Source organism: Lithobates pipiens, unplaced genomic scaffold (assembly GCF_037356315.1).
Source record: "Lithobates pipiens isolate NorthernLeopardFrog02 unplaced genomic scaffold, aLitPip1_a1.2 Scaffold_13, whole genome shotgun sequence".
NCBI classification, from domain to species: domain Eukaryota; kingdom Metazoa; phylum Chordata; class Amphibia; order Anura; family Ranidae; genus Lithobates; species Lithobates pipiens.
Genome location: NW_027507718.1, coordinates 167,322,039 through 167,332,444, shown reverse-complemented (window position 1 = coordinate 167,332,444; position 10,406 = coordinate 167,322,039). Strand labels below are relative to the sequence as shown.

General features: G+C 49.8%; 13 pseudogenes; all 13 read right to left on the bottom strand.

Annotated features, from left to right (window-relative positions):
* Nucleotides 1-372: 372 nt before the first annotated feature.
* Nucleotides 373-491, bottom strand: LOC143979630 (5S ribosomal RNA; annotated as a pseudogene).
* Nucleotides 492-597: 106 nt separating this feature from the next.
* On the bottom strand, nucleotides 598-726 carry LOC143979570 (5S ribosomal RNA; annotated as a pseudogene).
* A 107-nt stretch (nucleotides 727-833) lies between these two features.
* On the bottom strand, nucleotides 834-953 carry LOC143979490 (5S ribosomal RNA; annotated as a pseudogene).
* Nucleotides 954-1,060: 107 nt separating this feature from the next.
* Nucleotides 1,061-1,179, bottom strand: LOC143978916 (5S ribosomal RNA; annotated as a pseudogene).
* A 107-nt stretch (nucleotides 1,180-1,286) lies between these two features.
* LOC143978450 (5S ribosomal RNA) lies at nucleotides 1,287-1,405 on the bottom strand (annotated as a pseudogene).
* Nucleotides 1,406-1,512: 107 nt separating this feature from the next.
* On the bottom strand, nucleotides 1,513-1,641 carry LOC143979451 (5S ribosomal RNA; annotated as a pseudogene).
* Nucleotides 1,642-1,748: 107 nt separating this feature from the next.
* LOC143979842 (5S ribosomal RNA) lies at nucleotides 1,749-1,865 on the bottom strand (annotated as a pseudogene).
* Nucleotides 1,866-1,969: 104 nt separating this feature from the next.
* LOC143977792 (5S ribosomal RNA) lies at nucleotides 1,970-2,088 on the bottom strand (annotated as a pseudogene).
* Nucleotides 2,089-2,195: 107 nt separating this feature from the next.
* Nucleotides 2,196-2,314, bottom strand: LOC143979594 (5S ribosomal RNA; annotated as a pseudogene).
* Nucleotides 2,315-2,422: 108 nt separating this feature from the next.
* LOC143979879 (5S ribosomal RNA) lies at nucleotides 2,423-2,531 on the bottom strand (annotated as a pseudogene).
* A 107-nt stretch (nucleotides 2,532-2,638) lies between these two features.
* Nucleotides 2,639-2,757, bottom strand: LOC143979767 (5S ribosomal RNA; annotated as a pseudogene).
* A 106-nt stretch (nucleotides 2,758-2,863) lies between these two features.
* On the bottom strand, nucleotides 2,864-2,982 carry LOC143979592 (5S ribosomal RNA; annotated as a pseudogene).
* A 6,870-nt stretch (nucleotides 2,983-9,852) lies between these two features.
* On the bottom strand, nucleotides 9,853-9,971 carry LOC143979753 (5S ribosomal RNA; annotated as a pseudogene).
* Between the last annotated feature and the right edge of the window lie 435 nt (nucleotides 9,972-10,406).

Genomic DNA, 10,406 nt, shown 5'->3' with positions numbered 1-10,406 from the left:
ATTGAGAAAGACCAGGCGGGCCGTTCAAAACCGGACCGCGGGCCGGACTTTGGACATGCCTGCTCTTGACAAACGCCAAGATGGTAACCTCGGCAAACAAGCAGAAAAATAAACGGGACGTTGACGCTAACAACATATTATAAAAAGGCCTACGGCACCTGGTATTCAAAAGCGGTCTCCAATTGAGGTACTAACCAAACCCGACCCTGATTAGCATCCGAAATCAGATGAGATCCGGTGCATTCAGGGTGATTTAGCAGTAGGCGAGCTCTCTGACCACTCTCAACCCTCTTGACAAACGCCAAGATGGTCGAGGAGGCAAACAAGCAGAAAAATAAACAGGTCGTCGACACCAATAGCATATTAACAAAAAGCCTACGGCACCTGGTATTCCCAGGCGGTCTCCCATCTAGGTACTAACCAGGTCCGACTCTGCTTAGCATCCAAGATCAGACAAAATCGAGCGCATTCAGGGTGATGTGGCTATAGTCGAGCTCTCTGGCCACTCTCAACCCTCTTGACAAACGCCAAGATGGTCACCTCGGCAAACGTGTAGAAAAATAAAAAGGTTGTTGACGACAACAACATATTAAAAAAAGCCTACGGCACCAGGTATACCCAGGCGGTCTCCCATCCAGGTACTAACCAGGCCCGACCCTGCTTAGCATCCGAAATCAGATGAGATCAGACGAGATCGGGTGCATTCAGGGTGATGTGGTTAAAGGCGAGCCAGAGAGGCCACTCTCAACCTCTTGACAAACGCCAAGATGGTCACCTCGGCAAACAAGCAAAAAAATAAACAGGTCGTCGACGCCAACAACATATTAAAAAATGGCCTATGGCACGTGGTATTCCCAGGCGGTCTCCCATCCAAGTACTAACCAGGCCCGACCCTGATTAGCATCCGAGATCAGACCGAGATCGGGCGCATTCAGGTTGATGTGGCTGTAGGCAATCTGTCTGCCCACTCTCAACCCTCTTGACAAATTCCAAGATGTTCACCTCAGCAAACAAGCAGAAACATAAACAGGTTGTCAACACCAACAACATATTAAAAAAATGCCTACGGCACCTGGTATTCCCATGCGGTCTCGCATCCAGGTACTAACCAGGCCCGACCCTGCTTAGCATCCGAGATCAGACGAGATCAGACGCATTCAGGGTGATGTGGCCTTAGGCGAGCTCTCTGACCACTCTCAACCCTCTTGACAAATGCCAAGATGGTAACCTCGGCAAACAAGCAGAAAAAGAAACAGGTCGTCGACGCCAACAACATATTACAAAATAGCCTACGGCACCGGGTATTCCCAGGCGGTCTCCCATCTAGGTACTAACCAGGCCCGACCATGCTTAGCATCCGAGATCAGATGATATCAGGCGTATTCAGGGTGATGTGGCCATAGGCAAGCTCTCTGGCCACTGTCAACCCTCTTGACAAACGCCAAGATGGTCACTTCGGCAAACAAGCAGGACAATAAACAGGTCGTTGACGCCAACAACATATTCAAAAAAAGCCTACGGCACCTGGTATTCCCAGGCGGTCTCCCATCCAGGTACTAACCAGGCCCGACTCTGCTGAGCATCCGAGATCAGATGAGATTAGACGAGATCAGGCGCATTCAGGGTGATGTGGCTGTAGGCGAGCTCTCTGGCCACTCTCAACCCTCTTGACAAACGCCAAGATGGTCACCTCGGCAAGCAAGCAGAAAAATAAACAGGTCGTCGACGCCAACAACATATTACAAAATAGCCTACGGCATCGGGTATTCCAAGTTGGTCTCCTATCCTGGTACTAACCAGGCCCGACCCTGCTTAGCATCCGAGATCAGACGGTCAGGCGCATTCAGGGTGATGTGACTGTAGGCGAGCTCTCTGGCCACTCTCTACCCTCTTGACAAACGCCAAGATGGTCGCCTCAGCAAACAAGCGGAAAAATAAACAGGTCATCAATGCCAACAACATATTAAAAAGCCTACGGCACCTGGTATTCCCAAGCAGTCTCCCATCCAGGTACTAACCAGGCCCGTCCCTGCTTAGCATCCGAGATCAGATGAGATCGGGCACATTCAGGGTGATGTGGCTGTAAGCAAGCTCTCTGGCCAATCTCAACCCTCTTGACAAACGCCAAGATAGTAACCTCGGCAAACAAGCAGAAAAATAAACTGGTCGTCGACGCCAACAACAAATTAACAAAAAGCCTACGGCACATGGTATTCCCAGGCGGTCTCCCATCCAGGTACTAACCAGGCCCGACCCTGCTTGGCATTTGAGATCAGACAAGATAGGGTGCATTCAGGGTGATGTGGCCAAAGGCAAGCTTTCTGCCACTCTCAACCCTCTTGACAAACGCCAAAATGGTCACCTTGGCAAACAAGCAGAAAAATAAACAGGTCGTTGACGTCAACAACATATAAAAAAAAAAAGCCTACGGCACCTGGTATTCCCAGGCGGTCTACCATGCAGGTACTAACCAGGCCCGACCCTGCTTGGCGTACGAGATCGGACGCATTCAGGGTGATGTGGCCGTCGGCGAGCTCTCTGGCCACTCTAAACCCTCTTGACAAATGCCAAGATGGTAACCTCGGAAAAGAAGCAGAAAAATAAACAGGACGTCGACGCCAACAACCTATTAAAAAAAAGCCTACGGCACCAAGTATTCCCAGGCAGTCTCCCATCCATGTACTAACCGAACCCGACCCTGATTAGCATTCAAGATCAGACGAGATCGGGCGCATTCAGGGTGATGTAGCAGTAGGCGAGCTCTCTGGCCACTCTCAACCCTCTTGACAAACGCCAAGATGGTCACGAGGCAAACAAGCAGAAAAATAAACAGGTCGTCAACACCAATAACATATTAACAAAAAGCCTACGGCACCTGGTATTTCCAGGTGGTCTCCCATCCAGGTACTAACCAGGTCCGATCCTGCTTAGCATCCGAGATCAGACGAGATCGAGCGCATTCAGGGTGATGTGGCTGCTATATTGCTCTTTTGTAATAGAGCTTGCAGTCAGTTGTAGGAGATTGTGCCTGTTGTCTGCGTGCTCTGACCGCAGTATACACCGTTATATCCACCTATATAGCTCTTCTCTATTTGAGCCATCTGCTATCTGCAGGAGTTAGTGGGTGTTGTGTGCCTCCAGCACAATATACACTACCCAATTGCTGGTTTTCCCATCTCCCTTCAGGCCATTACCATGTCTGGAAGGCCAACAAGGAGAGGCAGACAAAGGCGAGCCGATAAAAGAGGGCAAGCAGGCTCTGTGTCTAGAGACAACAGTGTTGTTCGTGGACGTGGTGCATCGTCATCATCACCACGTGGCCATGGGACACGCTTGTCCTTCTTTTCGGCAGCTGGACGTGTTGAGCCGCATCATGCCGAAGACTTGGTAGAGTGGATGAGCAAGCCCTCTTTATCCTCCTCATCCTCTCTCACCCAGGCTCAGGGTACTAGCAAAGCAGCTGCCAACGCATCGTCTTCCCTCGTCTCAATGTCATCATCAGTGGCTCCTTCCCTAGACCCACCACGTCCTCCTGAGGAGTCTCCTGAACTCTTTGAGCACAGTGTTGGGTACATGCTCCAGGAGGATGCCCAGTGTTTTGTAGGCTCTGATGATGATACTCAGCTAGAGGAAGGCAGTAGCGTGAGCACAGAGAGAGGGGATGCTCAAGAAGGACAGCAATCTGGCAGTCATGTTCCACAAGCTGCAGCATACTGCCAGGTTTGCTCCAGCGATGAAGATGGAGGGGATGATGAGGGCACTGACTCCACGTGGGTGCCTGGTAGGAGAGAGGAGGAGGAGGCACATGTCCAACGAGGCAGGGTGCCCTCCGGGGGCCAGCTTAGGGGCAGCACACGACTGAATCACACCGCAGAGCTCCGCCTGTGCAGGGCGCTGCCTCTGCACGTTATTCTAAAAGTTATTTGGTGTGAGCCTTTTTTGAGATGAGTGCATCAGATCGCACCGCTGCTATTTGCAACATATGTCTCAAGCGTATCTCGCGTGGCCAAAACATCAGCCGATAGGTTACCACATGCTTGACCAGACATATGTTGACCTGCCATGCAGCTCTTTGGCAAGCGTACCTCAAAGACCCACACCAAAGAACAAAGCGGATCTCTCCTTGCTCCTCATCAGCTGGGATCTCCACCCCCACTAGACCTTCAGTCCTCTCTGAAACCTGCTCTGAGAGGAATGAAGGTGTAGAATTAGGTGTGTCACAGCCAGGTGTTTCCGGGCACTCTGCTAGCAGTACACCCACGTCCGATTATAGCAGGCAAATTTCCCTGCCCCAGCTGCTGGACCATCAAAAGAAGTTCACTCCCAGCCATCTACATGCCCAGCGGTTGAATGCTAGCTTGGCTAAATTGCACTTCAACTGCTGCCTTTTCAGTTGGTAGACTCGGCCCCCTTCCGTGAGTTTGTACAATGTGCGGTTCCTCAGTGGCAGGTCCCCAAACGCCACTTTTTCTCACGGAAGGCGATTCCGGCTCTCTACCGGCATGTGGAAGGCAATGTCCTTGCCTCGCTGGACAGGGCGGTCAGTGGTAAGGTGCATATTACCACTGACTCATGGTCCAGCAGGCATGGCTAGGGATGTTACCTGTCTTTCACGGTCCATTGGGGCACTCTTCTGGCAGCTGGGAAGGATGCAGGACAAGGTGAAGTAGTGTTGGAGGTTGTTCCACCATGTCTCCAAAATGCTACTACTGGTTGTGACACACCTCTCTCCTCCACCCCCTCCTCTTCTTCTTCCTCCATGGCCTCTTCCAGAGCTCTGTCCTCAAAACCAGCGGTGCTCCGTAGGCGTTCCAGGGGCTACGCAAGTATGCAGGCAAAACGATGCCATGCCGTGCTTGCGCTGGTTTGTTTGGGGGACAGGAGCCACACTGGGGCAAATATTTTGTCAGCTCTGCAGGGGCAGGCCGAGAGGTGGTTGACGCCACGCCAGCTTAAGCCAGGAATGGTGGTTTGTGACAATGGCACCAACCTCCTCTCCGCCCTCCGACGGGGACAACTGACCCATGTGCCCTGTGTAGCTCACGTCCTTAACCTGGTGGTGCAGCGGTTCTTGGGCAGGTACCCGGGCTTACAGGATGTCCTGAAGCAGGCCAGGAAAGTCTGTGTGCATTTCGGCCGATCATTTAATGCCTGTGCTCGGCTGGCTGGGCTCCAAAAGGAGTTGAACCTGCCCAAGAACCGCCTTATATGTGACATGCCCACCAGGTGGAACTCGACGTTGGCCATGCTGCAGCGGCTGCACACGCAGCAGAGGGCCATCAATGAGTACCTGTGTGACTACGGCACCAGGACAGGGTCAGGGGAGCTCAGTTTTTTCTCATCACGCCAGTGGGGCATGATCAGGGATGCATGCACTGTCCTGTTAGTTTGAGGAGGCCACAAGGATGGTGAGCAGTGACAGTGCATGCATCAGTGACACTGTACCTCGTCCACCTGTTGGAGCATACGCTGTGTGGAATAATGGACAGGGCACTTGAGGCAGAACAGAGGCAGGAAGAGGAGGACTTCCTTGCCTCTCAAGGCCCCCTTTATCCAGACAGTGTACCTGCTGTCCCACCCATCACACAGGAAGAGGAGGAGGAGGAGGATGATTGTGTCAGCATGGAGGTGGAGGCTGGCAGTCAGCAGCAGCAGTCTTGTAGGGATGATTTACAGTCCCAAGAAACCCGTGGACTTGTACGTGGCTGGGAGGAGGTAGCTGCGGATCATGTTGTCCTTAGTGACCCAGAGGACTCCGGACCGAATGCCTCAGCTAACCTACGCTGCATGGCCTCCCTGATCCTGCAAAGCCTGCAGAAGGATCCTCGTATTCTTCGGATCAAGGAGATGGACCATTACTGGCTGGCCACTCTCCTTGATCCACGGTACAAGGGTAAGGTTGCCGACCTTATCTTGCCGTCGCAGAGGATGAGACATCTCCGGGAGGCCTTGCAGAAAGGTCTGTGCAATGCGTTCCCAGAGACTGGGAGGTTACAAACTCCTGGTCCTGGACAACGTGTTGCTGAGGCATCGGTCAGAAGGAGCGGTGGAGAAGGTGGCCGTCTGACCGATGCGTTCAGACAATTTGTTAGTCTGCAGCCCCAAGGTATGATTGGTTCCAGCAACCATCGCCAGCGTCTGATTTACATGGTGCAGGAATACCTAGGGGCAAGGTCAGACTTGGACACCTTTCCCACCGAAAATCCTCTGGCTTACTGGGTCTTGAGGATGGATCACTGGCCAGAGCTTGCACAGTATGCAATTGAGCTACTGGCCTGTCCCGCATCCAGCGTTCTTTCGGAACGCACCTTCAGTGCTGCTGGTGGCTTTGTTACCGATCACAGGGTGCGCCTGTCCACCGACTCAGTTGATCGACTGACCTTCATCAAGATGAATCAGTCTTGGATCACCCACAGCTACCAAGCACCTGAAGCTGATGTAACCGAATAATTTTTTTTTGAAATATCACATCCCTTCAAGACTGCCTATGCTGATGCTGAGTGACTGTCCTGTTATGTTGATTGTCTATCCTCTTCCTCCTCCGCTGATATATTGGAAGAACATTTTTGGTTCTGGGTGATGCCACCAGCCCAATTTTTCAGCCCCTGTTTAACAGGGGCGTTTAATTAAAATTTTTGATGCAATGCTTTGCAGCAGGGCTCATTCCTGCACTACAACTAGAGTATATGGGAGAGGTTGCAGTGTCGTGGCACCAGCACCAGTGCCAGCAGCCCAATTTTTCAGCCCCTGTTTAATAGGGGCATGTAATTACAATTCTTTATATAATATTTCACAGCAGGGCCCGTTCCTGTGCCCACCCAGAGTAACTGTGAGGACTTATAGTGTTGTGGCACCAGCACCAGCACCACAACCACCAAAGGTCAATTTTTCTACCACTGTTCAACAATGGCATGTAATTACAATTCTTGATATAATCATTCACAGCAGGACGCTCCAGTGCCCACTCAGAGTCACTTTGAGGGTTTACAATGTTGTGGCAACACCAACACCTTGTTCCGCCATTTCTGCAGAGCATATAGAGCAGGCCCCTACTTTCAAACTTCCAACTTACAAACGTCTCCTACTTGCAAACGGAAGGAGACAACAGGAAGTGAGATGAAAAAAGACGGACAGCAAAACAAATTATACAGGGGTGATAACCCTTCCCTATATTTTCCAAAAAGCTTAAAAATAGATTTTTTGACTGGAGCTACACTTTAAAAATGTACCAGTTCAAAATTACAAACAGATTCTTGTTAACACAACAAATCTACACAGTCCCTGTCTTGTTTGCACCGCCTGTATACTGCTGTTCTGAGTATATAGGGCCTGGGGGCCCCACGTCTTTCCTTTTTTTAATATGGGTACGGGGTTCCCCTTAATATGCGTACAAGACCCAAAGGGGCTGGTAATGGGCAGGGAGGGCTACCCATGCCATTTTTCTCAATGATTTTCATCCATATTGCCGGAACCAGATATTACATTAAAAACGCAAGCAGTTTTAAATGACTTTTTTTCCGTTAAATGTAATTTTGTGCAGGGACTGTTCTAAACACGGGAAACACATGGCACTTCACAGGCATACTATAGACACCCCCCAGGCACGATATTTAACCACTTGCTTACTGGGCACTTAAACACCCTTCCTGTCCAGACCAATTTTCAGCTTTCGGTGCTCTCACACTTTGAATGACAATTACTCAGTCATGCAACACTGTACCCAAATGAATTTTTTGCCCTTTTTTTTCCCACAAATAGAGCTTTTTTTTGGTGGTATTTGATCACCTCTGGGGTTTTTATTTTTTGCAATATAAATGAAAAAAGACTGAAAATTTTGAAAAAAATGCATATTTCTTTGTTTCTGTGACAAAATTATGCAAATTATTAATTTTTCGTCATACATTTTGGCCACTATTTATACTGCTACATATCTTTGGTAAAAATAACCCAAATTAGTGGATATTATTTGGTCTTTGAGAAAGTTAGAGAGTCTACAAGCTGTGGTGCGAATCGCACAAAATTGATCACATCTGATGTACTGGTGGCTCTTCTTGCAACCCGAACAAGTCAGGAAAGTACAAATACCCCCCAATGACCCCTTTTTGGAAAGTAGACATTCCAAGGTATTTAGTAAGAGGCATGGTGAGCTTTTTGATGTTGTCATTTTTTCCCACAGTTCTTTGCAAAATTAAGATTTTTTTTCCCCACAAAATTGTCATTGTAATTGTTATTTCTCCCACGTGGCACATCCCACATACCACAAATGACACCCCCCAAAAAATTCTGCAACTCCTCCTGAGTATTACAATACCACATGTGTGGGACTTTTTCACAGCCTGGCCACATAGAGAGGCCCAACATGCAGGGAGCGCCATCACATGTACTAGGAGCATAAATTACACATCTAACTTGTTGACTACCTATTACACTTTTGAAGGCCCTGGAGCACCAGGACAATGACACGTGGCACTGATGACAGATGGCACTGATACGTGGCACTGATGACACTTATACGTGGCACTGATGACAGATGGCACTAATATGTGGCTCTGATGACAGATGGCACTTTTACGTGGCACTGATGACAGATGGCACTTATACGTGGCACTGATGACAGATGGCACTAATACGTGGCACTGATGACAGATGGCACTAATACGTGGCATCGATGACAGATGGCACTAATACGTGGCACCGATGACGCGTGACACTGATGACAGATGGCACTGATAAGTGGCATTGATGACACGTGACACTGACAACAGATGGCATGTGACACTGATACGTGGCACTGATGACAAATGGCACTGATACGTGGCGCTGATGACAGATGGCACTAATATGTGGCACTGATGACAGATGGCAATATGTGGCACTGATGACAGATGGCACTGGGGACGAATGGCACTGACAACAGGTGGCACTGGGGACAGATAGCACTAAAAGTTAGCACTGGGAACAGATAGCACTAACAGGTGGCTCTGGGGAGGATGGCACTGGGGGGAGGATGGCACTGGGCAAGGATGGCATTGGGCGAGGATGACACTGGGGGAGGACGGTACTGGGGCGGATGGCACTGGGGGAGGATGGCACTGGGGGAGGATGGCACTGGGGCGGATGGCACTTTTTTTTTTCAACTTACGGCCGCTGCAGCCGTTGATCTCTCCCCTCTCACATGCTGTCTGTGTGAGGAGGGAGAGCAGCGTTGAGAGATGATTTCATATGTTTACATATGAGATCATCTCACATTGGACACGCCGATCGCGCTGTAAACGGCCGCTGTGATTGGCCGTTTACAGCTATCTGTGACTGGCTGTGTCCGAGGGACACAGCCAGCACAGAACTTCCCCGATGCGCGCTCGCGGGAGCGTGAATTGCGGAAGTAAACAGGAGGCCGTTCAGGAACGACCTCCCGGCAGTTAGCGTCTGCTCTGCAGCCGTATTTCGGCTATAGGGCGGGCGCGAAGCGGTTAAAAAGAATATTTCACTTTTTTTTCACTTTAATCGTCATTAAAATCAGTGCTCCCACCAAAACGGCCATTTTTAAAAACACTTTAGGCACTGACCCATGTCCCCTGGGGCAGGAGCCAGGTCCCCAAACCCTTTTTAGGACAGTATCTTGCATATTAGCCATTAAAATTAGCACTTTTTATTTCGAACGTTCGAGTCACATAGACTTCAATGGGGTTCTAAAGTTCGTACGAATTTTCAGTCCGTTCGAAAGTTCTGGTGCGAACCGAACCGGGGGGTGTTCGGCTCATCCCTACTCTTGAATAAACGCCAAGATGGTCACCTCGGCAAACAAGCAGAAAAATAAACAGGTCGTCGACGCCAACAACATATTAAAAATAATGTCTACAGCACCTGGTATTCCCAGGTGGTCTCCCATCCAGGTACTAACCAGGCCCAACCCTGCTTAGCATCCAAGATCAGACTATATCAGGCTCATTCAGGGTGATGTAGCCTTAGGCGAGCTCTCTGGCCACTCTCAACCCTCTTGACAAACGCCAAGATGGTCACCTCGGCAAACAAGTAGAAAAATAAACAGGTCGTCAGTAAACATTCAGTATGTCAGTAAACATTATTTTCCTGACAGACTTCATGGCAGACTACGTGTGGGTTATCCCCGCCTCCTCTCCAATGCTATAGGACTCCACTCCCATAAATTTGAGCTCACCACTAGAGCTTTTTTTGTCCTCATTGAACCTCCTTACATTTACGGATGTCCAAAATTGATTGTGGAAGTTGATGCCGGGCAGTTTCAAGATAGCCCAGGACCCAGCCATGGGCAGGTGTGTGGCTCCAGGCCCCTGTGTCCTGTGATGGGGATGGCCTTCATATGCCCAGGCTCAGTGGAACGGCTGGCAGGTGTGAAGATTCTCCATGGTAGCAGTTCTTGTATATAA